The 27,161-nt window shown below is 43.5% G+C and overlaps 1 protein-coding gene across 23 annotated transcripts in view; it reads left to right on the forward strand.

The window, feature by feature from the left end:
• Positions 1-27,161, forward strand: part of ADGRL3 (adhesion G protein-coupled receptor L3) — a 495,252-nt gene that overhangs the window by 141,319 nt on the left and 326,772 nt on the right. The window contains exon 3 of one of the 23 annotated variants that reach the window (XM_017744205.1): positions 17,948-18,114. The exons of the other annotated variants lie outside the window; for them this stretch is intronic. The gene's annotated coding sequence lies outside the window, so the exon portion shown is untranslated. The remainder of the gene's footprint in view (positions 1-17,947; positions 18,115-27,161) is intronic. 23 annotated transcript variants of the gene reach the window in all.

The raw sequence follows: 27,161 nt of genomic DNA on the forward strand, positions 1-27,161 counted from the left end.
ATTATGGTGAGGATGATCTCTAGATAAATGAGCAGTCTCAGAAGTATGCCTAAAATGCAAAGATACACAAGAGTGTTGGTGCAAGTTAGAAGTGTAGAGAGCAGAGGAGAAATCACAGCTGGTGCCTGTTGAGTCCACCTTGCTGCTGGTATGTAATGCAGTCAGCACGAGACTGGATAAAGCACGGCACCTTTTTCATTTTGTGTGGATAGTATGGGGAGAAAAAGAAAAAAAAGAAGACGAAGAAGAGATACAGCTACTGCAATGAAAAGATGTTCATTTGAGGCAGGGCAGGAAGGATTTTATTGAATGAAGTACCCAGCAGCCCCATTTAAGTTTGCAAGGGACTTTGAAGGAGCTGTGGGGATGAGGAGTGAAGACAAATGCCTGACCAGCATGAGAAACAGAGACTGTGCAGGGACTGAAGTGCAAGTTGGGTCGTGCTGAAAGCCCTGGTGCCTCAGCTGTGGGCACGCCAGTGGCTCCTTGAGAGAGCGCAAAAATGTTGGGGTACCCGGCTACTCAGCCCTGCTTGTCACCTTGAGTTGGTTCCCCAGATATGGGGAGAGGAAGGGGACTACCACTCCCTCCAGACTTGCCAGCGCTGCCAGGGCTTTGCTTTATCCTCCTTTGCCAAATACAGCCAGGGCTGCTCCCTGGGATTTAACAAATCCTCTACTATTTCAAGGCCCGAGGATATTGGCAGTGCTCTTGATCCCTCCTGCCCCATTCTCCCTCTGACTGCTTATGCTTTGAGCGCATTGGACTCCTCATCCCAAGAGATTTCTAGCAGTCCTCTTTTTCTGGGACACTCTGGGCAGATTTGCTCTAATGGTATCTACATTTGTTCCAGCCCCCTTACCTGACCTCAGGGAGTTTCAATACCTTTCTACTCACCTTTAATCTGGGAGAGCCACCCTGCTCTGGAGAGGGAGCAGGCTTTTATTCCGGCTTGTGCGTCGTCAGCGGATTTGTTAACTAAGCTGTATATGTAAAACCTTCAATAAATGTGATGTCAGCGCTTTAGAGAACCTGCCTGACTTTCACATCCCACTGGCAGGGCCTGCAGTCAGAAATACCTGTTCTTGCACTAGAAGATTTGATAGAGGTGTGTGAATATGTGTGTAGCACTTTGGAGAGCCCACTCATTATTTGGAAGCCTTTTCTACCTTTCAGCCCTCATCTTGAGATCAGAAACGTTGCAGTCCTTCACTCGATTAGGCAGGACTGAAAATAAATAATTACAGTTGAGAAGCACTCTGAAAATTATTTAATATTGCTTTAATAAGGGCTCTCCATCTACATTTGTGCCTTTTGTCAGATGCACAACTCTCGATTAACACCTCGGTCTTTCCTTGCCGGTCACCTGTGAATGTTACCCTATTTATCACCTGTGTTTCTGAAGGACCTTTTGCTGCTGTGTCTGTGCAGCTCTTCCATATCTCATTCACCAAACAGGTTGGGGCTGGCAATAACCAGGAAAGGAGTGTAATGAGCCAGAGAGCCCAGCATGCCTGGTGCGTGGATTCAGCTGCATCCTAGGTGATAAATTCGCATGTACACCTTGGTCGGTGCTCACACAGTAATGTCAGCTCAATAACAGCCCTTCAGGACGCCAGGGTGGATTTTACATTTATAATGAATGAGAATTTTATTGTTGTTGCTAGCAGCGAAGAAGTTTAGTGATAGTCCAGATCTCAGCCTCGTGAGAAGCAGAAAAGATGAAAGAAAAACATTCCTCAGCACACATTTGATCCATCAATCACTCAGACAAAGCATGCACTCCTAAACCATTAAAGTGTGACATCTTCTTCTCAGACTTTTGAGTTTACTGACTTTAAAGCAGCAAGGCAATTAGGAAGCCAAACCTAGGCTGGGAGGAGAAGAAAAAACACTATTAAAATACTAACTTGACATGCTTAGGTTTGTTTGATAGGCTAACAGACTGCTAATATTTTATTTAAAAAACCTGGATGCTGTCCAAAGCAAACTTATGAATAGTATAAGTCATATTAAAGCAAACTTTCATTAAGCACCAGCTTTCTCATAATTAGTTTCAGCAGAATGATACCGTTTCAGAGAAACTATGGCATTTCTTTATTTCGGTAACAGAGCTTTCTGCTAAAGGTTACTTCCAGAGGGTTACTCATCGTGTGGTGTGATGAATTAAATGGGGGACAGAAAAATCCAGAAGAAAACCTGGGCCAGGAGTCCTGCTCCTGTTTGCTTCCTGACAGTCCCTTGAACATGAATGTTGCAATAAAATTTGACTTCTATGAGCAGTCACTGGGGGTTACTTCAGGGGGGAACTGTGTTGGTCGCAGCTCTCTGTTGGAAATGCCACTGTTAGTTACCTTCTCAAGGCTGGACAGGAAGAAAAGTACGAAGTAATGAGCATTGAGTGGATCTGAAATGAGATTGCTTAAAAGACAGACCAAGGTAGTCAAAGGGGTGTACTGGAGATAAAGATTTGACAAATGTGTGATGCTTGCAGCCCTCTCGTATGCTTGCACCCTGTCCCATTGTGCCATGGTTTTGCTGTGACTGAAGTGGATCATATATGTCCCTGCCACTGAAAGTTATAAAGTTTTGTTTCCAGAGATTTTGGACTGGTGTAGGATTTATGCTTTTGCCTTTCCTTTCACTAACTGTATTAAGCTCATTGCTTATGAGGGGAAGAACATGCATAGAAATATCCAAAGGGAGCTAGGAGCCCAAATTCTCTTGCTTAAGCTGTCCTTGATTCTTTAAATAGAAATGCACATGTGCAAAAATACAAAATGCATCCCAAAATAATTAGACATTATGATATGTAATTAGTGACCCTTCTCATTACTATTATTATTTTAAACCTTTTGTACTTTCACAGTAGTTCTAGCGTTTAACCCAGTAAAACCTCTGCAATGATCAGGAACTGGGGAGGGATTTTTACTCTTCAGCATGTGTTTGTTTTCAATGTCCATGCCTTAGAAGCCATAATATGTGTGTGTGACGAGTGTTTGTATTTCCTGGGTGAGGGGGATGAGTTGTGGGAGATAAAGGCATTAGTGGGTGGCGTCAGCAAGAAGCACTGAAGGTGGCCCTTGACACAAGTTCTGCAGCTGCTCCTCAGAGGCATGGGGAGTTCATGTTCTTGACAGCTTCCCCTCCAAGGTCTTCAGATTGGCTCTTAATTGGCAAGCTCATTAGCAGGCTCACTAACAGGAGGGAGAGCGAGCCAAATTTGTATTCTGTCAGTACTTGCTGTGAGGAGTCAGTAATCAAACAGCTTTTTTACAGTGTCCTTTTTGGTGTCTACTTCTAATGGCTCAGGTTTGTAGGTCTGCTATAAACCCCAATAAATATAACAGCCATTAATAACTGATTGACCAAAGGGATTTATGTAATCATGGGATTATAGCTGCTAATTCCTTCCTGCAGTCATGTTTCTGCATTTCATTGATCGGGGAGCTGGCTGTAACACTGATTTAAACTAATGGCATGACAACACAAGGGTGGCTTTAATGCCACTTGGATCCGAAAGGTTGCTTGGGTGGGGAGTGATGCTTAGGCTGGTTTCACAGCACTGGAAGAAGGAGGTGGGAAATGGTTGTTTGTCATGGAGGGCAGTTCTTCCAGGAATTGCAGCCAACTCACTTAGTAGTCATCTCGGAGGAGGCGTCCATACGAGGCTGAAGTAAGTTACCTCCTGCTCCCAAGCTGCTCCCATGACTATCAGGTGTGTCTCCCCACTGTGTGTCACCAGCTGGCCACCCCATTAGGCTGTCTCTGTGCCCTTCCCCTAATTGGTGTGCAGTGGTGGGACTGACTAACACCAACTATCAGCTCATCCACGTGTTTGAAACTCATATTCTTAAAATCCCCCCTTCAAGTCTCTTCCAGAAATTACTAAGGAGTGTTTCCTCTGAGGGTACTGCCTGAGTGTCTTTCCTAACTGTCCCGGTCTCTTGTCTGAAAATTGACCTGAATTTTTCACTTGAAAATGAAATAGATTTTTTTTTTTCCCCCCCAGATGTAACTGAAATGAATGCTGGTGGCAGGAAGGTTTGGTTTGCTGAGCACAGGATGCTCCTGCACTAGTAAGGTAGAAATACTCCAGGTTGCAGAGGTGCTGTGGGTAGGGATAGGGTGGTGGGGTAGGCATTGTAAGGCAGCTCCTACTGGGCTGGCTTGTTGCTATCTGCAAAAAAGCTGCAACTTGAGGTAAAGCGATGAAACCTGAACCTGTGAAAATGTCTGTCAGCTCATCAGTGCTTTTAAGTAGGTTGTGGGAGTGCCTCTAATGAACCATCTCTTTTCCATCTTAAAGTAAATGAAATTAAGCTGAAAAAAAAGCTGAACAGAAAGCATCAGATGGCAGTGGTAGACAGTCAGTGTTTGTAATGTGAAATGTGCTCTGGATTCCCAAGGCATAGGATGCAGGTGGTGCCACGTGTGCGATGCCTTTGAACGCCAAATGCGCCAGCTACATCTGAAAGGTATCAAACCCAAAATCTGAGCGGCGGTGAGTGGTTATCAGTTCTGTTAGGCAAAATCCTCTGTGAAAAGTGGCTGCTGGTAGAAAAACAGACAATATGCAGAGATGAAATGCTTTTCATCTGTGTTTCTAAACTGGATGTTTTCCCCCAAGCTTAAATTATTTTTTGTCTTTTTCTTTTTCTCTTTCAGAAAAGCAGCACTGACAGCCTCATAGTTACTGTGAATATGAAGAAAACAAAAAGTAGCAGTGAGCTTGCTGGGTTGATGCCCTTGCTCTCTTGTGTAGTAGTGCACAGAGCAGAGCTTTTTGTAAAGGCTGTGGATGCCATTTTCTGCTGCACCCTTCCAATAGTGGAAATGATTCCCAAGGGTAGCAGGAGTCTTTGCCATCCAACTCTGGGAACAGTAGCACTGTTGTGCTGTTTTGGTAGGCCTCAAGAAATGAGGCCTCTCTAAGAACAAGGGTTTCTGGACAAGCTGTTGCCATTTCTGCTTCCACCCTGGTCCTGCACATACTATGTCTTCTCTGCTTGGGTGGGCACAGCCATGGGAAAGCTGCTCTTCCTCAAAGGGAATCTCACTTTGTTTCCTTAACAGCTCCACGTGTTTCTGCCATCCTAGGGCTTAGTTGGTGTGAAAAGTAATACCACAACTTAGTGTGTCTATTAATTTCTATCTTTTTTTTTTATTTATTTATTTTATTTTATTTACCAGCAGCTCAGAACTGAGTGTTATGACTTAAAGATGTTGTATCTGGGCTCTCTTTCAGGGGACAGCATGAATGAGCAGCAGATGCTGGATTAACGTCTTGTCCTAATCTCCTTTTATTTGCAAATATCCAGTTCCTTGCAGATGGCTCTGAACAACAAAAAGCGTACACAGCCTGCCTCTGGGGAAAATTAGGTTGTTTGTGGCCACTGCTGTCTGCGCTATAATCCCTGCTGGCAATTTCTTCTTTTGTCACTGGAGCGAGGGTTCAGTGGCACTTCGAAGGCACGGCACAGCGAGGTGGTATTGGAAGCAGCATCCCTTTAGGCTCTGAAGCAGGGAGGTGGAAAGACAAAGAAGAGGACTTTCTCTTTTTAGAGAGCAGGTGGTTGCATTTGTTTCTTCTCATCACCCTTTCACCAGTGCCACGAGAAGGGAGTCAGGACAACCAGCTAATGTGGGCTTCTCTCTGTGTAGCTTGAGATGTCTTCCTGTGGCCATGGGCTGACTGTGGAGCTAATTTCAAGACAGACTGTCAGTTCTCCATCTCTGCTGTCCCTAAGCTTAGCTGATGTGCAGCAAGGCAGTGCTCATTTCTGACTTTACTCTCAACTTGTCAGCGTTTGACAAAAGAGATCAAATTTGATGTGATGAATTAAGGGCAGGGCTGGGAAATAACTGCTATTGTGAAAGGTGGAGGAAAAAGCTGCTTATAAGGAGATAAGCAATCATGAAAATCAAATTATCAGATTAATCTTTGTGACCTGACTGTGCATCAAATACTGACAAAAAAAATGCAAGAATCTTCTATTAAAAAATAAGTGGTGCTGCAGGAGAGCTGAGCCTGAGGCACTGTGTGTGAGCAGGGGTACGAGGTGGTACTATAAAATCTGTCACCACTGACTATACAGCATGGAGATTGACATCTCCAGTACGATGTCACATTCTTAGCCCAAAGTGGAATGCTTTTTAACACTAAGAAGGCAGGAAATTGCAGAAGATAATTAGCTCCCAATGATGTATCACTAAGGTACCTGAAGCAGCTTCCTGGTTGCTGCCTAGGTAATCTAGGAACCAGCCTGAGTTTTTTAATTTCCTCTCTTTTTTTAACATGAATTTTTGTGAGTTTGTTGTATGGGTTATAAAGAAGATCTCTCTTTTTATCTCTTTGGTGGCAGTGGCTGGGGTTGCCAGCTCTGTCCTGGGGGCATTGTAGCCCTTGGACCAGCACATGAAGGTGAGCTCTGAGCAGAAAATGGCAGTGGCTGCAGGCACTTCAGCAGGGAATCTGATGTCTTTGCCTTCAGAGGAGACAAAGCCCCTCACACCTTCAGTTTGTGGCTGCATGCCTGTCAGGACTGGTAGCTCCACTAAAAATAATCGAAAATGAGGCTTCTCCATCACTTAAACACCTTTAAAGGTGGGATTAGTTAGGAAGATTTATTCTGTGTCAGCTTAAAGCATATTTAAAGTCTGCGAAGTACAAACATACTAGTACTGTAAATGGTAATTACAATTGCAGTGTGAGACCTACTTTTCATCAAGTCTATCATGGCAGGAATAGCAGTGAAGCTGCGGTGGGACAAGGCTCCCTTGTCACAATTTCTGGCACTTGAGTCAGGTTGATTAAGCATCCTGCAGGTATGCAGACATGTGATAGTTGCACTTCTGACAGAAATATGTCTGTGCCTTGAGGCTCCTGCATTTTTGGAAGTATGGGGTTTATCTTATTTAAAGCCTAGAAATTGAAACAAGTTATGTGCATTTTTTTTTCACTTTAAAAGCTGACAAAATCACTCCAATATATGGGCCCTATCCTAAATCCTCTGCCATCACTGGATGCTCCACCAGACATGAGTAATGAATAGGACAGGTCTGACTGGAGACAAAAGCCTGTCTTCTAACACAACACTTTTAATGTAACCTTTGCTCCATTTACCCCTCTTCTCTTTGTTAGAAATTTTTTTTTCTGTAACTGCACTGAAATTTGCAAAACTTTTTTTGGCTGCAGTCCATAGCTAGGAAGCTCAGCCAGATGTGCTCTCATACACAGGCACTTCTCTATCTAGAGGGTGTGTCATCTGAGTGCCCAGTGCATGTCGTCGTCTCTGCTGGGCCCTCTGACTTTTTAGGGCAGGAAGGCTGCTTGGTTAAATTGAAAAAAAAAAATTAAATTTGCTGTTTCCAGATGGGAATTAAGACATGTCCAGGGGTTGTGCCATGACATTTTAATCTGTCATAACTGCTTCCTTATGCTGTTGCTTTCTGATCCTCTCATCTTTTCATGGCAGACTGCTGTGGGTGGATTGGCCCAAGTGTAGCATCTCAGACAGATGACTTGAGGAGCCTCTTGAAAGAAATGTGTTTTTTGCAGTGTTGAGCAGGCTATGCTTTTAAAAAAAGGGTTAAGTGTATTTGAAATATCTCCAACACTTACTCTGTGTCTCTGAATTTAGGATGTTGAAGGATGCTTTGCAGGTGAATGTCCTCCTTGGAGGGAGATGTTTTTGTTGTTTGGTTTTGGGGCATTTCATATATTTGGACAGTGATAGTGAATCTCCAGGGGAAAAAGAGCTGCAGTATAGTTTTGAATGGGTATCAATATTTTGCTATTAGCTCCTGCTGGTTTGAAGTGCTGAGACACATCCCTAGGGAGGGAAAATATTACAAGCCATGTTGTGGCATGTTGTCTGAGCCAAGGAAAATAATTGGGCTTTGGAAATCTGCGCATGCTCCTACTGCAGGGTGGGGTCCAGTCCCTCACAGATGTCCAGCTGATGGCCTTCATGTGGCTGTTGGGTGGTTTGGGGAGCAGAGGAGTCTTACCTTGTCCGCAAGCCAGCTGGGGGGATGGCAGATTGGGGCTTGTCCCTAGATGAGCAACAGTTTGCTGCAGGAGCAGCCATGGGCTGCAGCCATATGATGACTGTTCCTCCAGCATCCTTTGTGTTCCTTGCTGTCTGTGGAAGTGTGTCTGGAAGGAATCACTGCAGACCAACCCTTGCCACTGTGGTGTAATCCCAGCTCTGCTCATCCCGGGGCTTTTCTGGTATTGCTGCTGGGAGTCGCATGCTCATACTGACCAATGCTTAGTAAAAGTGTCTTGCCAATGGTTTGTTGTAGGGTTTTTGGTTTGGGGGTTTTTTTCCCCCCTTGGAGCAAACTGCCACTGTCTAATAATACCAAGGCTGATACATCTGTAGTTTGGTACAACAGATCAAGGCAGTGCTGCCAGCTCTAAGAAGAATGCTGTCTACAAAGCGCATGGAGGAGGATTAAACGGTTTTCCAGCAACCTGCTGCCATCTGTGCAAGCCATTTCCTAAAATATGCTGGTAAATGCCTGTGGGAAGAGCTGCAAGTCTGGTTGTGTTTGCAAACCAGTAGATTAGTCACGGGTCCTGTCGGCAAGGTTAGACAGACGTCAGCAGCTTAGGTGGGAAGGCAGCAGTAGGAGAGGGCAGGTACAGAGCCAGCTGTGTGCAGTAACGCTGACTCCTTGGAGGTGCTGGGGAAGGAGAGGTGGCAGCACCAGAGAATTGGGTGGTTTTGAATCCTTGCTCAGTAAAGATGACCCCCAGAGCATCGGTGTCATTAAGCAGAGATTGTCCTGCTCAAAATGGCCAGCGGTGATGGTGGTGTTACCATCAAATGATTTCTGTAGAGATGGGATGCTGCTGTTTCTACAGATTCACTTTGAGCCAGATTCTGCAGCCTTTGCTTGCATTCAGCAACTTGATTTTCTGAATCCTGTGGGTTTTGGGGAGAGCTATTGAGTGCTAAACCCAGATCAGCTTGAATATTGGTGGAATAATCTGGTTTATTACCCCAAGTGATATATTGAAACTCTGTAATTAAAAGGGGGAGAGGGATCTTCAAAACATTCTGCTTTTCATATTGCTATCTTGCCTAAGAAATGTATTTTTCTGGGAGAAGCTTTCCCACTGAAGTGTGCATCTCTGCAGAAGGAAAAACAAATACCGACTCTGACATAAGCTCTGTTCTTCCTTGAGGCCTGCAAGATAGCAGCATAAAATGTGACATTTAACATCAGCCTTTTCTAAAGGCTTCTAGATAATTGTGAAGGATTCTTTTGTTCAGACCAGTCACTTCTCACAGATCTTCTGAAAAAACTCCGGAGGGGAATATCAAAAGCAGAAACTTTCCACTCCGATCTGGAAAGCACTGCATTAAGAGGTCTGTTTTTAGCATTTGTCTCACCTTTAAACTGATAAGGCTTTAGCCATCTTGCTCTTGCTGGAAACTGGTGGGTTCATGACCATGAAATCAAAGCTGCTATACTGATGCTTGTCATAGTTGAAATGAGTCAGGACTGTGAAGAGCCCAGTCATGAAAATGATCCATTATTCTGATGACCTCTCTCATGTGAAGTCAGGATTAGTCACTGGTGTTTATTTGGTGTCCTGCTATCAGCTGTTTTATATGGAATTTGTGAGCTCTTAGAGGTTGAAGATTCTGGCTACCTGATGTTATATCGCCTAGGGCAGTGGGGCTCAGAGCCAGGATTGAAATCTTCATTCAGCTAAAATTATTCCAGAGAAAACATTTTGGTTTGAGACTGCAAAACCCAAAACCAGAAATAAGTTCTTTCAGTCATGGTCAACAAAGTCTCTCTTGATGGTTCCAAGTACTTTTCTGAAGGATCAGGAAGTAAATTTGAGGCTTGTAAGTAAACTAAAACATGCTCTCCTTTGTAAAAGTGACATTAAACCAAACACAAGCTTTAGCACAAGTATGTCAGGGAGGTCGGACAAGGACATGTCACAGATGAGTTGCAGAGGCGTAAGCAGAACAGAGGCTCCCAAACTCCAGCTCCTTGCCTTGCCCCTCCCATTCTATGCAACTTCTCATCACTGAGCAGGGTAGGAAGAAAGCTCTACTTTTGGTGGGATATGTCAAGCACTTCAATTGGATGTGAAGCTTACCTTGGAGAAAGCAAGCTTGAAGCTTGAACGTGCGTATGGATTTGGGATTTTGTGCCCTCTCTCTTCCCTTGGAGAGCTCTGATTTGCTTCTCTGAATGCTTTCTGTGAACGTCAGGACTTAAGACTGTACAAAACCATCCGTTTACATCTGGCTTCAAGTTGAAGTTGTAAATACTCTGCTGGCACTGTGAGAGAAAGGCAAGCAGATTATCCCAAGTCACAGCCATCATTGGGGTGGTGCTGACACTTCCCTGAACTTTTCTTGGGGGCTTGAGCCAAATTTCAGATTTGTGGTGAAACCTAAATGCAGGTCAGCACAGTGCTGCCTCAGACATGGTAACAAAACCCCTTGCTTGGTGCTATTTATAATCTTTCAATTTGTATTCTGGCCTGCCGAGCTCTCTGGGGACTGAAATAATGGTGACCGTAACTCGCTCCCAACAATGGCCCATTTCCAGCAGGGTTGCTCTCTTCTGTAGCTGTTGAGTCCGCATTAAACGATCCTGTTGACCTGTCTTTCCCCCTCTCAGAGGAGCCTTATAACATGGTACAAACACAGGGTTCTTAACAACCTGACTGGCACAAGCAGGAAGAAACCTGGTGTAGTTGTGCTTCCACCTGGAAGGTTCCCAAAGCTGAGGCTCTGGCAGCACTGACCTTCCCCTCCTGCTCTACATACCATTTTGTTGAAATCGATAGGCTCTTGGCAGTGTGTGTGTGTTGTGAGGGGCTTAAAAATGGAGCAGAAATATTGGAAAGTAATCTGAACAAGGAATAAGCTCAAAGCAAGGCGTCTGTGGAGTAAGAGGAGCTGTGATATAGTGGATCAGTTGATAGCCACTGATTTCCTCTGTTGTCTGCTGTCAGTCCCTTAACTTTTTCTGTGTTTCCACCTTCAAAACCATTGTGTGCCTTGGTGCCTGGTTTTATAATATGTAATTGATAGAGAATTATTTGCCTGGCACTTTGGATTTGGCTATTACTGGTTTTTACAGCTGTGAGAGACTAGTTTATTCATTCTAGCCTCTAGCATATCACAATTCTTTTATTTTCCAAGCTGCTTCTCTCTGGATCCCTGTAGCCTGGTTTTTAGGTAGTCCATAAGCATTGCTGTTATTCCTACCCTTTCTTGTACTCAAGAATATGTTGTTCTAATTTTTACACCTTGCCAAGGAATCCTTTCCCTCTTCTTCCATTAGCATTAGGCTTCCAACACTCCTTGTGCCAGCAGCATGTCTGAGGATGGGCAGTGCTAGGGTCTTGCTTCTCTGGCTCTTACATCTCTTGTACATTCTAAAAATAATCTTGTCTTTTCTGAAGGTTTCGTGGTTGGTTGATTGCATGTTTCTTTGCGGTTCGTTGGTTGTTTTTTTCTCCCCTCATCTTTGGTGTTGAAACTTCAGTGCTGTATTGAAGGTGCTTCGTCCACTGGTTGCTCAGGGCTGCTTTTGGTCCTGTGGTTACTTGCAGCAAAAGGTAAACCTTTTGGATGCACAAGACATAGGGCAGCAGCATGTGCCTGCTTTGAATATTCATCGTCTTCTCTCCCAAGTGACTTTGAAATGTGATATTATGCTGTTTGTTTCTAGGTTTGTGGTTTTGGCTTTTGTTTACAAAGAGTAAAGTTGTATGGCTGTTACTTAGATCTGTGGGGTTTTTTATCTTTGTGAAATGATAATATTTTTATAAAGCACTTTTGTTACTAGTAATATACATAGACTGCAGCTGGCTGATGGCCAGATACAGAAGAGCTGTCTGCTTCTCTTTCAGGTAACCAAAATAAGCTAGGGAAAGAAAAAGAGTTGCAGGGAAGGGGATTAGGATTAGGTTTATGATTTACACCACCTTTGCTGATGGCAGTTCTTGATTCAGAGCTTTAAAGTGTGCTTTCTGACAGAGGCTGTACCTGCAGCTAGACAGATGCCTCATTCATGGACAGATTACTGTGACAACCTGTGGTGGTACACCATGGTTTGTGGCACACATTTGCTGTTGTCCTGCAGGAACAGGTTGAGAGAGATCTCACACGGGAACAAATGATGTCCTGCTTATCGTGGAATTAGGTGTGTGAACAGATTCACCAAGGAACATGATAAAAGTTACCTTGTTTCAGAACAGGGTATTTGGGACAGGTGAAGTTCTACTGCTGTGTTTATGAGTAATTTGCTGTCACAGGCAGCGTTGCTCTTCTGCTTGCAGGCCATTTCTGTTTCGGCCTGATTTCCAGAGTTTTCCTTCAATCATAGTAGACGCAATTTGGTCTCCGCAAATAGGACTTTTTATGTTAGCATTTATTATTCTAATTAAGGAAACATATGATATCCAAGATAATGTTTTGTGTTTGCAGCTAGGCATCAGTTCCCCATTTATTAATATCCATGAGTACTTCTCTGTTGTGGCTGAGTGCAGTTTGGATGAGGCCATAACACAGCACTTGAAAATGGTGAAAGAATGTCTGCTAAGGCTAAATCCTTGTCTGTCTAAGACAGTTTTGTGGTAGTTGGGTCTACTGGCTGTTTTGGCCTTGAGCACAGTTTAATGAGCGGCTTCTTAAACAAGCAAAGGATTCTTCCAGCTTTGTTGCAGAAGCTCAGAGTCTTTCTTCATCCTGTGCTCCTGAAAGGATGGTGACTGGGGTAAAGGTGTTGTGTCTTTCCATATGAGAGCAGTGTCTACTGGTAGCACAAGCTGCTGAAAGCCACTTTTCAGAATTGCCTTTTCCAGCAGGTTCACTGTGAAACTCTCCATATTTGGTATCTTCCTTGAAATCTCAGCTCCTTCAGTTCCATTACTGTATGTGAATTGCAGCTTCAGATTTTGTCTCTGATCTATGAAGTGAACAAAAAAACCCAAAAATCAGCGTTCTGGTAAGGGGAGGCATCTTGCCTTCTCCACACATGGAAAAACTTAAAGATAAAAAAATAATCCAGTTAGTCCTTAAGAGAGGGCAGTGTATTTTTTCTCCCTAAAAAAAAAAAAAAAATCTCAATTTTTCAGGCAAGGAACAATAATATTAGAGAGCAACGGTCTGCAAAACAGAAGCAATTCAAGTGCATTAGGGGATGATAGCACTATGGGGAAAGCACAGAGAATCAAGGTAACATGGGCAGCATTTGCTCTACTTTTATTTTCTAATTTTTTATTTTGGCTCAGTGTCAAGCATAGAGGTTCCAGCTCTTGGAACCTGCCTTCTGATATTGCAGTTTTTTTTTGTTCCTGTCCCGTGTTCATGCTTCTCTGTGCATATATTATAAACAGGTGAGTGGAGGCATTGCAGCAGACAAGAAAAGTCATGAAGTTTGGTCTTGCATTTGTTACTCTGTTGTTTCTGCATTAAGTGCAGTCTGTGTTAGCTTCCATTAAACCTGTGTTAAAATAAGAGGAGCTTAAAAAAAAGAAAAGATGGAGGCGTACATGGACACTGTTTACTGTCAGTCAGCAAACCCCGGGGAGAGGTGTTTCATCATCTACTGGCTGAGAGTTTAAAACCAACAAATCTCTCCCCTGCAGAGATAAAGCCCTTGTGAACAGTTAGTTCATTATCATAGTCTCTGTTTTGCTCCCAAGTTCTTTCCTTCAGAGAATCAGCTATTTAACAACCCTCTTGTGTGAAGGGCCTTGGGAAGATCAGGTGTGCTTTGGGCTGTGTGGGCTGGCAGTGGGGAAGGGGAGAGCAGGGTGTGTGTGCCAGTGTTGTTGGCCATCCTCACCTGTTGAAGGGAGCTCCTGCAGGAGGTGACCTGTTGTCCCCCACCTCTGTGCTGGGAGCAGCTCTGGTGACACCATGGGATGGCAGCTTTTGGTTGATCTCTCTCTCTGCCACCTTGCAGGTGGCTGGGACTTGTGTTCTGGGGTGAATAAGCATGGTCTTTTACACAGGCAAAGAAAAAAAGAAAAACATTTGTGTGCCTGACCTGCATTGCAGGGGTGTCTGGCAGCTTACTTTTTCAGCTGATGCTTTGATGTGTATTTTCAGAGTGGCTGTGGCACTGTGAATGAGGGGCAGTGACTGACCTGAATTTTGGTAGAAAAACCCAAACAAAACAGGCAGGCAGGTGAGATTTCATCAAGTGCCAGAAGAAATAGATGATAGACTGGCAAATGATATTTTTTTATCTTTTAAACTGTACAGCTCTCATTTCCCTGAACATGGTTTAAAGTTTTTTTTCCCCTTCTGTTGTAAATGATAAACTCTTCCAAGGAGGGGAGCAATCATTTCTACATTGTACTAAGTGCCAAGACACATTGGTACTTACATAAAGAATGACTCTTCCATATTTTTGTCTTTTTTGTGTGTGTGTACATCTTCCTACCTGTCTGACATATCTGGTTTTGGCATCCTCCTACCTGTCTGACTTAATGAAGACTGTTTCTGCAGAGGCAGCCTTTTTGTTGCACTGTCTTCTACAGCCATGGACTGGGTAAAAGTTGATAACCCTTTAACAGCAGCTGGGGGAAAGTAGTGGATAGGTGTCCTGTGCTGAAGAGAAGCCTCTTTGTCATGGAATCAGTTAGGCTGGAAAATACATGTAACATGGAGTTCAGCCATAAGCGTAGCACTTCAAGTCCCCCACTAAACCATGTCCTGAAGAGCCACATCTACAGCTCTTTTTAAATACCTCAAGGAACAGTGGCTCCTCCACTTCCCTGGGCAGTCTGTTCTAATGCTTGACAGCCATTTCAGTGAAGAAATTTTTCCAAATATCCAGTCTAAAACTTCCCCTGATGCAACTTGAGGCCATTTCCTATCATCCTATCATTTCTTACCTGGGAGGAGAGACCAACCCCCAGCTGGTGACAACCTCCTTTCAGGAAGTTGTAGAGAGTAGTAAGGTCTCTCCTCAGTCTCCTTTTCCCCAGGCTAAACAGCCAGCTCTCTCAGCTGCTCCTTGTAGGACTTACCCTCTAGATCCTTCATCAGCTTTGCTGCCCTTCTCTGGAAATGCTCCAGAACTTCAGTGTAGTGAGGGACCCAGAACTGAACTCAGGATTTGAGGTGGGGCCTCACCAGTGCCCAGTACAGGGGACAGTCACTGCCCTGACCCTGCTGGCCACACTATCGCTGATGCAGGCCAGGTGCCATTGGCCTTCTTGGCCCCCTGGGCACAGCTGGCTCATGTTCAGCTGCTGTAGACCAGCACACTGCGGGTCCTTTTCCACTGGGCAGCTGTCCAGCTTCTCTCCCTAAGCCTGTAGTGGTGCAATGGGTTATTGTGACTCCAGTGCAGTACTTGGCACTTGTTCTTGTTGAACACCATACAGCTGGCCTTGTCCCATCAACTCAGCATGTCTCAATTGTAGGTGTGTTGGTAGGCAATCTGAGGGAAATGCTACCAGCTCCCCTCCCCTTTTGCCGACCTACTCTATCATCTATTTTCTGAGATTTCTCTGTTGTTAAGTAGTGTTGCAAAGTTCTATGTGGAACCTACCTTCCCAGGGAAAAGGGATAGTTGACTTCTTCCTCCCAGAGACCAAATGCCTATGATTTCACTGTTGCAGTCCATCGGGTGCTCAGGTGAAGATGATGCTGGGGTAGCTTCCCCTCAGCTTCATGTTGGGTGAAGCTGACTTCATTTTTCCTCTCTGTGTGCCTCCAAACAGTGTGATAAGTTTTGGGCTTTGTGCCCATCTCTGAGCTGAATTCTCACTTGAACTTTCATCTTCAGCTTGTGAGACTGCAGATTTGTACTGCCAATGGCTACTCCTTCACAGGAAGTGTTGCTTACAGGATGGAAACTCCAGAAGCAGATTTAATGTTGGAAAGGATTTTTTAAATGACTTTGTTCTCTTATTTCCAAGAACCACATGGTCATTTAATGCTCTTCCTAGTCCACAGGAAATGAACTCCAGGTTGAATCAAAGGACATCTCATGGGAGCTCTGTTTCTGTGAAACACTGTTGGGAAGTAAATAGTTTCTCTGGTGGGTTTTTTGTTTTCTTATTATAGCATACGCAAAATGCAAATCCCTGTTTTAAAGAGAAGGAGTGTGTTTTTGTGGTGCCTGTTCAAGTGCTCCAAAGTTCCCCTTTGTGTGAATGCAGAAAAAGAAGCTTCTCTTGGTGTATCAGCACTTTTTTGCTCATACAGCTGTGCACCGCTGTAACATCCAGCTTGGTCCAGTGTTCCACCTGAGTGTGCAGACATGCACAGAGCCTGCGTAGCTGCTGAGAGGGCTTCCATTCATCTCCTTTGCTGCTGCTGTAACCTCTTAGTAGTTCTGTTCTTGTAGGTTTTGCTTAATGTTTGGTATTTCAGGTCTTTTAATCAGGCTGGAAATCACCTGGTACTTTTTGAGAACTGTGTAATAGTGATTAGCTGTCAACCTCTCAAAGCTGCAAAGAAAGTTAAATTCTTACCAGAACAAAGGGTGATCACCTTTTGATGAATAAACTCGCACTCAGTTAACATAGTAACTATAATGTCTCCAGACATCTGTCCTCTCCCTTTTGCCAGCTCTCTCCATATGGCACAGAGTTTGTAGGCACAGAGTAAAAAGGAAATCCCCCATTGAAATGTGTTGCTGTGTTTCATGGGACCATTCCCTAGTCAGCCACTGCCATGATCCAGCCCTGAAATTGGCCCCTGTTCATGTAGAATATGGTGGTGCTTCATGATCAAAGCTCTGCAGGGCTTCAGAGTCCAGGAGGTACCTGCTGTCACAGCAGTGTCAAATGCTCTGTGAAAGATAACACTGGTTCTGAGGGAGATTTTGCCACTTGTGGAGGACAATTAGGGTCTTTTAGGTATGTGTGCTGGTTTTGACTGGGGTAAAGTTAGTTTTCTTCACAGTAGCTGGTATGGGTTTGTGCTGGAGACAGTGTGGTTAATTCAGGGGTAATTTGGTCACTGCTGAGCAGCACTTGCACAGCACCAAGGCCTCTACTGCCTCTCACCTCACCCTGCCAATGAGGAGGCTGAGGGTGCACAAGGAGCTGGGAGGGGACACAGCCAGCACAGCTGACCCCAATTGACCCAAGGGATATTTCATCCCATATGGCATCACGCTCAGCATACAGAGCTGGGGGAAGAAGGAAGGGAGAGACACTTTTAGAGTGATATAGTGTTTGTCTTCCCAAGTAACCATTGTACATGATGGAGCCCTACTTACCTGGGTATGGCTGAGCAGTTGCCCACCCATGGGAAGCAGTGAATAAATTCCTTGTTTTGCTTTGCTTATGTACACAGCTTTTGTTTTGCCTATTAAAGTGACTTTATCTCAACCCATGAGTTTTCTCACTTTTACCCTTCCAATTATCTCCCCCTTCCCACTTGGAAGGAAATGAATGAGCAGCCGTGTGGGGCTCGGTTGTTGTCTGGGATTAAACCATGACACTGTCAAGAGACCTGCTCTCATGCAGAGGGGGCACTGGGGTATTTATAAAGGAATTTTCCTTGAAGCATTAGCCAGGTGTTCCAAAGACTGATATGGGATTTGCTGTGCCTTGAACCCACTGCATCTTCATGAAGAAAAAAGTTTTGAAAGTTGCTTTTGCTTTAAATTCATATATTCTTGATAGATAGCAGGAAAGATGTTTTTAAAAAAAAATCTAAAACTAATTAAGAAAGAATGTAGGTAGGCAATGGGATAGAAATTGAGGGAGAAGCGAAAAATAAGCTTGTTTGTTTATTTTTAGTCATTAATGTAGAAGAGAAGTTGTCTCTGATATGCTCTTGCTTGGATGACTTCTGTCATAAGTTTCTCAGGAGATGATGGTGAAAAACTAGTTAGAATCCATTTGCCTTCCATGTTACTGACTTGCTGTTGAAACAAATGTGAGAGCTGTGTGTGTGACTTTCTTCTCTTATTTCCTTAGATCCTGAGCAGCAAAGAGATTGTCAGATTGTCTGATAAATGGTTCCAGCAGAACCTGGTCAGAAGGATTTTGTGAGCTCCCGAGGATTAGGGACTGGGATATAAACATCTGCTGCTTTTGTGAATTGGCTTCATCACCCTCTTGTGGCAGCACGTTACCTGGCTTAGGTAGGACAGGGGAAATTTCTTCAAGATGTTTTGATTTACTCTCTTTAACACTGCTGGGTGACTCTCAATCCTGTCTGGAGGAACCCAGGCTACCGAAATCACTTTGCACACTGTGGCTGATCCCCTTGCTTTGGGAGAGTTATCCAAGTGATGTGTTTGTGTCACACCCAGGATGTAGGGTTGCAGGATATCTCTGTTGTGGTGAGCCAAGTTTTGTCGAAGCGAGGAGGCTTCTTGCTACCATGGAATGTGTGTCCCCCTTTGAGATTGTAAAACTGCTTGTTAAATTAGTCCCAACTAGTAACTCAAGGGGTGGTGAGGGAGACTTAGTGGGCAGCTCTCTATTTGTGGCCCTAAGCAGTGTGTTGGTTTTACACTGACTTTTACAACATGAAAAGAATGGATTGAAATGCTGATAAGGAAATTAAACCTCTGGGGGTGGGGTGGAGGCAAAGCGAGGGAACGCATTATTAGAATTATGGGCAAGAAAAGGGAAACAAATGACTGCTAGCTGCATTGTAACTGTACTTTGACCCAAACTTTCTGTAGGTCCAAGTGTCTGAAGTCCTTTCATGTGTCTTTGAGTAGGTCAGCAGTATCACAGGTCGAAAACCAAAAGATTGCTTTATTCAGCTGGAAGGGGGAAGTGTTTGAATCATGAGACTTTGAGCACAGGTCATTAGTGCAGAGAGGGGATAAAATAAATCGTGGGAGCTATTAACACAACAGTGATTAAAATATATCATAGTGGTGCCATAATTGGTACCTCGGCTGAGTGAGAAGTGAAGTACTCCAAGCTAGTTGTATTAAGTGTTCATTTCTGAGAGGCTGACAAAGATTTATGGCTTCTTTTCTGTAAGTCCCATTTAGTCTCTGTAGCACTACATCTTTTACTGATGCGCATAAGAAACAGTTACTGTTAATGACTGGACCATTTCTCTGAAGGGTATGTTTAAAATCTGATTATTCTGGAGGAGAGGGGGAAGCTCTGTAGACCTTGAGCCACCTTTTGCTAAGGCTGTGTTGTTGCTAGAGTACCTCTGTAGGTGCTGCTTGACTATTTAAATGCAGTCTGACCTCTTCACTTGCTGAAGGACAGCAGCCATGTTCTCCCCACAGCTTTTGGCCTGCTGGGGCACTTTGGTGCTCCGTGATGGCTTCAAGGCATTCAGTCCCAGATAAAGAATCTTCTGCAAACCATTGTTCCTGTCTGCATGGCCTAAAATCTGCCTTAGCAATTTAATGGGCTCTTGGTCAAGCTAATAGGCCCTGGACTGGGGTCTGAAACCAGCATTAGGGATCTGTGTCTCCGCTGCTGGGTCTCTGAGAGCCTTAGCACTAGGGTCACCATGGGGGCTGAGCTGCAAGGTGTGTGGGGGGAGGAGAACGGCTTCTTGAGGGTCATCAAAGGAAAGCCCTGGGATCAGGAGTGGTTGCAGGGGCAAGGGACCCTGCTGGTGGAGGCTGTGAGGTAGGACCCACACCACCTGGGGATGGTGCGCAGCCCCAAAGAGAAGGTCCTGGTGTCCAGAGGTGCTACTGCCCTCCACCAGAAGGGGAGGGAGCAAGGCCAGGAAGTGGCCTCACTGACCACTCAGGGCTTCCCTTGAGGTGCTACTGGGAAGCTGGTGGGGTTCCTGTGCAGCCTCTTGCTACCCCTGCTGCTTCTGCCAAAAGCCCTGAATCTCTAACTTGCTAAGGAAATCCCTCTGGAGGCCTCTGACGCCAGGTCTCCTCGTCAGCACTCTGGGGGGATGCATTCTGCCATAGGAAAGCAGTAGTAAGGTGCTTTCATGTTCCAGGACTTTAAAAAAAAAATAAGTTAAAATTTAAAGTTTTATATGAAAAACTGTATCTATGTACAACTTATGTGTGCAACTTGCATATACTTTTCAGAAGGAACAGTGCACTGTATCTGTCAGTACTTGCTGCTGCTGTGGTCTTTGAACTTGTAATCTTCCTAAACATCTCCTGACCCTCTGAGCTGTCTAGCTGGTATTTATTGTTTTACCAATGTGTTTATCCCCCAGTTCTTTTCTAATCCTGCCCCGGTTTTCACCCTGAGACCAGGGGAGCAGTGGGGGGAGGGAGAGGAAGGTAAGTGTGTCCCCAGAAGTCTTTCACCTGGCTGCAAAGGAGAACCAGGGACATGTGAGTCTCCAGTGGTTGACAGGCTTATCTGTCTGGATGCACATTAAAATAAGCCCAGGCATTCATTTTGCCTGGTTTTGCCCTGACTTAGTGATGTGCTTTGTCTGGGTTCCTGTGTGCTCAGCAGGAGCAGTTTTCAGTCAGGCAGTGCATGTCACAAACCCATCCAGGTAGCCTTGCTGAGTTGCCTGAGGTTGTCGTATCTAAGTGTTCAGCCTGATAATTTAAAAGAAGCAGAATAACCAAAAAAAATTTTTTTTGTTCTTATTGTGTTTTGACAAACATTTAATGCTGCCAGGGGTCATTGTAATTGTCTGATTTTTGACTTCAGGTTTTTGGGAAGTATTAATTAGGAGTTTCAGTCTCCAGTTTTATATTATGCAAGGTGATGGAAATGTTTCAGAAGGTGAAGAAAAGGAGTGTGGAAGTATAACTGTACAGAATCAATAGGTTCACGTTGCTGCTCGTTCGGTTAGTGGCTTCCCAATATTGCCCCTGAACAGTATTGATTTAATTTTCTCACTGTGGGTACAGCATAGCTTTGCTTTACACCACAGAGACACAAGTTTCATGTTTTCATTTCATAGTGATTTTCATGCAGGCTGCCTTTGAAATTGCTGGCCTTACGGACACAATTATTGGCTTTGTGAAGATGAGCTCCAGCTTTGCTGGTTATCCCTGCAATTATTTCTGTCCTGCCTCTGATAACCGTGTGGTGGTGTTCCTGAGCATTCCTCTTTGTCCCTTTTCTTAATATGGGAAAGCCTTTTTAGACAGTCTATGGTTAAGGAGATAAAGGAATGCGTTTTAAGGGTTGGGGCTTGCTGCATTTCACAAGAACTTTGCTGATTCAAATTACAGTGAGAAAATGTAGAGACGCTGAAGGACTATGAGGAACACTAAGTCCTGGTTTAGTCTTAAGTGTGGACTGCAGGTATTCTCTGAAACACTATGTACGTGACAGTGATTTCATTAGGTAGGGTGAACCTGCCTGCCTGACATTTTCAGTTAAACTGGATAAAACCCTGCTGCTGACTGGAAGATTAGTATTTTAAAATGAATCAAAGGTGCTGGCTGTTTTTGCAAGGATAGGTAGTGTAATGCTGTGGAGAGGAAGGCACAAGGAAGTCCTATGGATCAAAAGTACTATACTATGCTAACCGTTTCAGGATTCACTCCTTTTTCTTTCTTTCTTTCTTTCTTTCTTTCTTTTTTTTTTTTTTTTTTGAAAGGCAAGCCTGAGCTTTACTCCCAATTATTCCTGACATGAGCTTTACTCCCAATTATTCCTGACATGAGCTTTGTAGCTCTAGTGTTTGCTTGGCCAGTGGTGCCATGTGTGGTAGGGAAGACTCTGATGCTACCTCTCTATTACCAATCATTTGTGGATGAGAATAGCAAGGCCCAGACTAGGTCAGAGAAAGATCAGTGGAAGAACACTCCAGTCTGGCACCTCACTTGTCTGAAAGCTAAATGCTGGTGAATGTGTTCTAAGGCAGGTAGGAAACTATGTAGAGGGAGCTGAAATGCAAGAGAGCCTTGCAGAGGAAGGTGCTTGAACTAACTGTGTGGCACTGGAGGATGGCAGTGCTGGCACATGCTCCACTTCTTGATTCTCTTCACTGCCGAAGGCACCAGGAATGCTGAAGTTGGTGGGGTGGACCAAAGAGGATATTGCATTCATCCTTACTGCTGGTACCTGTGAGTTTGCCACCAGGGAGCAGCCCCACTGTCTGACTAGCTGTTCTGGTTTAATTGTGGCTATCTTCTAATTAATTATAAAGGGAATTCTAGGGAGGTCTCTGTCCTCAGCTCTTCTCGACTTATTAGCTCCTCTCAGTCTTGCCTTTACTGACAGTAATGAAAGGCTTGAACTCATGGCAGTGTTTCTGAGGGAAAGGTCTCAGTGGGTTTGGGGCTGAGCCCCATGGGATGGAGATTCTGGATATTTAAAAGGAGGAGCATATGCAGGCTGAAGTACATTTAGTAGCAGGCAAAAGTTGACGTGAAAATGTGTGTGGATTTTGCAGTGCAGGAGGATGGGGGAGAAGAGCCTTGCCCTTTTGCTGAGGGAAGCAGAGCAGAAATGATGGGGGAATCAGGGACATGGAGAGCTTTCCAGCAGCAGCCTTCATTATCAGCAGAGTGGTGGTTACTCCTGGTTCTCCTCTCAGCTCATAGAAGGCTGCCTAGTGGCCTGGCCATTTTATGCAGCAGTGATCTGAGTGATCACATTGCACATACCTTCTCCTGTGAGTAGAGGAAAAATTGCTTTAAGTTACTGGCAGTTTTGAGAAGGGGAAAGAAAATGCAGGGATACTATTTTCTCCAGCAAATTGACTTTCTTAATCAAAATCGTATATCAGCCAGAATGTTCCAACACAACTGAAATCTTCTGTTAAGAGCACCTTAGTCTCTTAAAATGAGGTTCCATGGATTGAAACATTATCAAAAAAAGTAATTTCTAACTGGGTAATAGGAAAAACTAATTTAAAAAAATATGGAAATTGATAACTATTTTCAGGCAATTGTAAAATTCAGAAAAAGGTCATTTGGATCAGAAGTGCTGGGGTAAGAGCAAATCTGGTTTTTTTGTGTTCTGAAGGGAGCGCTTACATAATTTTAATTCTCAAGGAGGAGAGAAAGGTAACTTTGTCAGGATTTCCCTTGATATGTGCATGTTGGTTGAGCAGTCCTGATATACCCAGTCATGTGAGTCAGGGATCTCTGGTGCCTCAGAGTGAAATTCAGTTCTGCCGCTGGGTAACCCGGCATGATTTCCTTGTCTCTGAGTTCATTAACTCCTTCCTCTTCAAGTGATGTGTATTGTAAAGACCTCAGGCTTGTGAAACCACCCGATTTTCTTGTGTTTGGAGGGGACTGTGTTAGTCTCAATACTGGAGTTTTTTAAAAAGAAGGGCAGTTGTAGGAGGGGGAGAAACTCCTAGAAGTTTCCCAACCTGATTAACATGGAAAGGCATTTTAGTTTCGTGCTGTCAGTATGTGACTGTGGCACTCAACAAGACCCTCAGTGGTGAAGACTCAGCCTCTGACATTAGTGGAGCTCTTTGCCAAACATTGCTTTTTCCCTCTAGCTGTCACTGAAGCTGTGACAAGGTGCTTGTTTGGGTCATCTGACCCTCCCCCTCCCCCCCTTCACTCTGCCAATCTGAGCCCCACAGCAGGAAGAAACAATGCATGAACTCTGGTAAGTTTCTGATGGCAAACTGTCCCGTTTGGACTCTCCTGCTCTCTCACCCTAAGGCTATCTACAGCCTGAAATGTACTGGCATGCAGTGCTTTGGCTTTTTACATGCAGATTCTGAAGCATTTGATGCTAAATTGTTCCTGGTGATCGCATCCAATTTAGGAATGCTGTTTCTGTTTTCTTCCATAATGAGACAGCCCTGGCTGGGACCTCGCTCTGTGGGCTTGTGTATGATGCACTGCTGAACTGTACTGGCTGTGTTTGCACTGCGAGGGAGCTTTGGGCAAAGGCAGTGTTGGATTGTGTGGTCAGATGGGACACTGATGCCAGGGAGCAAATTACCCCTTCTTGCTGTCAGAAAACACATTTAAGTCTTGCCTCCATATTTCTGTAACAGTATGGGCAAAGCTCAAATGGAAAAACGTTACTTTGGGGAAAATTAATTTCAGATATTGAGCTTTTTCCTTGATGGTAAGTTTGGATCAACAGAAGGTTATGATCTTGCTCTTAGCTGAAATACAGTTCTCTTTCAATTCAGACACTGCCTCTTTGGGGTCCCTTTGCTTTGGGAATGAAACTGATGTAAATGTAAGGTAAGCAATGAATGAAAGGATCTTAATGTTAGATTTTTAGCCGTCAGTTGGCTCTCCTATATTTGATAGATTTTCCCATCACAGGCAATCTGTGTTCTTGCTTGCTCAGATCCACACTGGTGCCAAGTGCTAAACAATGACACTATCTATCTTTCTGCACAATTTGCCAATTTTGGTTACTTTTGAAGCCCAGTGTTTCTGCTTTACCCTCGTGAATCTCCCTTATAGGGAGAACAAAATGAACAGAAGAGTGATTTCTTTAGCAAAATATTTAGGGTTGATGTCTCTCTGTCATTTATCCCCTTGTTTTATAAACCACAGTGCTTAGTCCACTTACAGTAAAATAAGTCAAAGTAAAGATGTAGTAAAGAGTTGTTGTTTGTTGTTTACAGTGAATTGCCTTTCACATAATCAAATGAAGTACTTTATTGCAGTTTCACTTCCAGCTATGACCTTAAATAACAAAGGTTTTACTTGCTGCTTACTAGGCTTAGGGCAATGTTTTCAAAAGCTCTCTCTTGATTGTACATCTTCCTTCAGCCATCAGCAACATTTTGCCAGTGACCTCAGATGAGCTAGCATTAGAGCAGAAGTGCTTTTGAAACCTTCTCCTGCAGAGGCATGAGAAATGGGGTCTTTCTTTCACAGGGAACATTTCAGGAGTTGCCAGAATTCTCCCTCTTCCCCCCCAAATTCATGTTACCTTTCAAACATAGCTACATTTTGGTATTTACAGAATCCCCTGCAAAATATCACAAGAGACAGGCCCATGCATCAGATTAATTATCTTGCCTTCTACTTGCCAGAGGTGCTTAATTTCTTCTTTGGAATTGAATGTGACTCCTGCAATTAAATGTTACTCCCTGACTACTGAGACATCTCACTTTTCATCTAGGAGGAAGCAAGGCATTAAGACCAAAATCAGAAGTGGACTTGCATACCACAAGTAAAGGTGTTACTGGAAATTTTACAGCTGTTATACTCAGGTATATGGAAATGAGGTTATTTGCTGTTTCCTTATAAATAGTGGAAGCTGGGTAACTAAGCTCATTGCAGAGTTACTAGTGATACAGCCAGTCTGACTGTATTTGATGGTATTTGATTTTGCCAGATACCTGTGACAGAGCTGAATGTTTACAATCATTTTTTGATTATTCTGAATTCAATGCATACTTTAAAATGTAAAATGTTATAGAAGTTTTTGCTTCAGTTGGACAGACTACAAATGAGAGCATTGTTATTGAATGCAGTCACTCTAGTCAAGCAGTAGTTTAGCTGAAAGATAAATTAAAATCCCATGATTTCAGAGGGAGTCAAGCAGGACTCCCAAGTTTCCCCCCAAGTTTATTTGGGGGGAAAAAGGCATTGAAGAATTTTCAGGGTTAAACTTGGGGTTTCCTCCTCCCCATTCTTTACATGACACCGCATCATTTTCTGGGACTTAAGATAACCTTCTGTGGTAAAGTCTGCTGTCAGTTTTCCTATGGACCTCTCAGTGGTTGTTACTATGTAATGGGTCATTAAGAAATGTGTTTGAGGCTTACAGAGGCAGGCACATCCTATATAGGCAAATTTCAGAACAGGCGTATTTTCTCTTTAGGTGGTTGCTACTGATCCTCAGCTATGAGGCATGAAAAGAGGACAAGTATCTCACATTCCTTACTCAGCACCCAAGACAATTCTCCTAAAAAGCACGTTAGTCCTGATCGTCCTCACGATTAATTTCTGCTAGAAAGCACTCAAGGAATTAATTAATTTTAGCCTTTCACTCATCCAAGTATTTTACTGTTTGAAAACTTGATAGTACCCATTAAAAAAGCATACATGCTTACTGGAGTAAGATTTTCTTTTGCAAAACTTGCTTTTCTTTTGCAAAAAGCATGCGTTTGGCCTTTAAAAATACCTTTTGCAAGAGTTAAGGTGCTAGTTACTTTGGAGAAGAGCTGGTTACCATATATGTTGTGATGATGCGAAGTTGTGAAGTGAGAGTGGGGGCCTCAGCTGGAAGCCCCTGGTGAAATTCCATCCAGGTTTAAATGTTCTGTTTAGTTAAGATCCCTCTTGTAGTTTCAGCTGGAAATATCTGGCCTTTGTTTCACTTCAGAAGGGAAGAGAGTGTGTGTGATCTGTATTATATAAATATTTTATCCATCCAGAGCTTCTTGTATAAAATGTTTCCTTTGTAGGAGAAGTGTTGACTCTCATCTGTAACGCAGTGGCCCTTTCAGATTTGAAGTCACTGTTGTGTGTAGTGATACGATGCTCCTCATTAGGAAGGAGATCAAAAAAAGTTGCAGTCTTCCAGCTTGTGTTTGAGAGGTATTTTCCTTAGAGATTGGACTGGGTGCAGTTCTGAAGGGCTGCTTCTGCAGGGCTTAAGGAGATGTTGAGTATGTATGACTGGTTATCAAAGTTGGCTGGAGATGGTCCACTTACTGGCTGAAGCTTGATTTCAGAGTTGAAGGGCACACATGGAAATCCCCAGCCCCTCTCTCTACAGAGGAGTGTTTTCCTGCCATTCTTTGTTGATTGGATTATATGAGTGAGGAAAGGGGAAGGAGGAAGAAAGCTGTGTTTTGCTGTGAGAATGCCCAGGACCTTTTGTAACTAGGCTTTGGGTGAGATGGTGACCTCTGTTAGCAGAATATAAGTAATAACAAAAGTATCTGTGCAGAAAATGAGTGCAATAATTGAATCTCTCTTTCTTTTTATTTTCCTCTCCAAAGATCAAAGAGGTTCGACTCTTGATTAATGTGCAACAGACTTCATTAACATGGTAAAATGTGGAAAAGCAGGCTATTGGTTATTACAACACAGACATTTGCTTTAGGGAACTGTAAATACTTCTTGTTCAGTAATTTGGGCTATTGCTTTTGCGATTGCTTCTGTGTGTGCAACTCATTGGAGAATACCACACCTAGAAATTACGAGGCAACCTTTATACTTCAGTATGCATATCTCTTACTTTTTTTCTTTTTTTTTTTTTTTTTTTTTTTTTTTTTTTTTTTTTTTTTTTTTTTTTTTTTTTTTTTTTTTTTTTTTTTTTTTTTTTTTTTTTTTTTTTTTTTTTTTTTTTTTTTTTTTTTTTTTTTTTT

Source organism: Corvus brachyrhynchos, unplaced genomic scaffold, assembly GCF_000691975.1.
Source record: "Corvus brachyrhynchos isolate BGI_N302 unplaced genomic scaffold, ASM69197v1 scaffold229, whole genome shotgun sequence".
In the NCBI taxonomy this organism is placed as follows: domain Eukaryota; kingdom Metazoa; phylum Chordata; class Aves; order Passeriformes; family Corvidae; genus Corvus; species Corvus brachyrhynchos.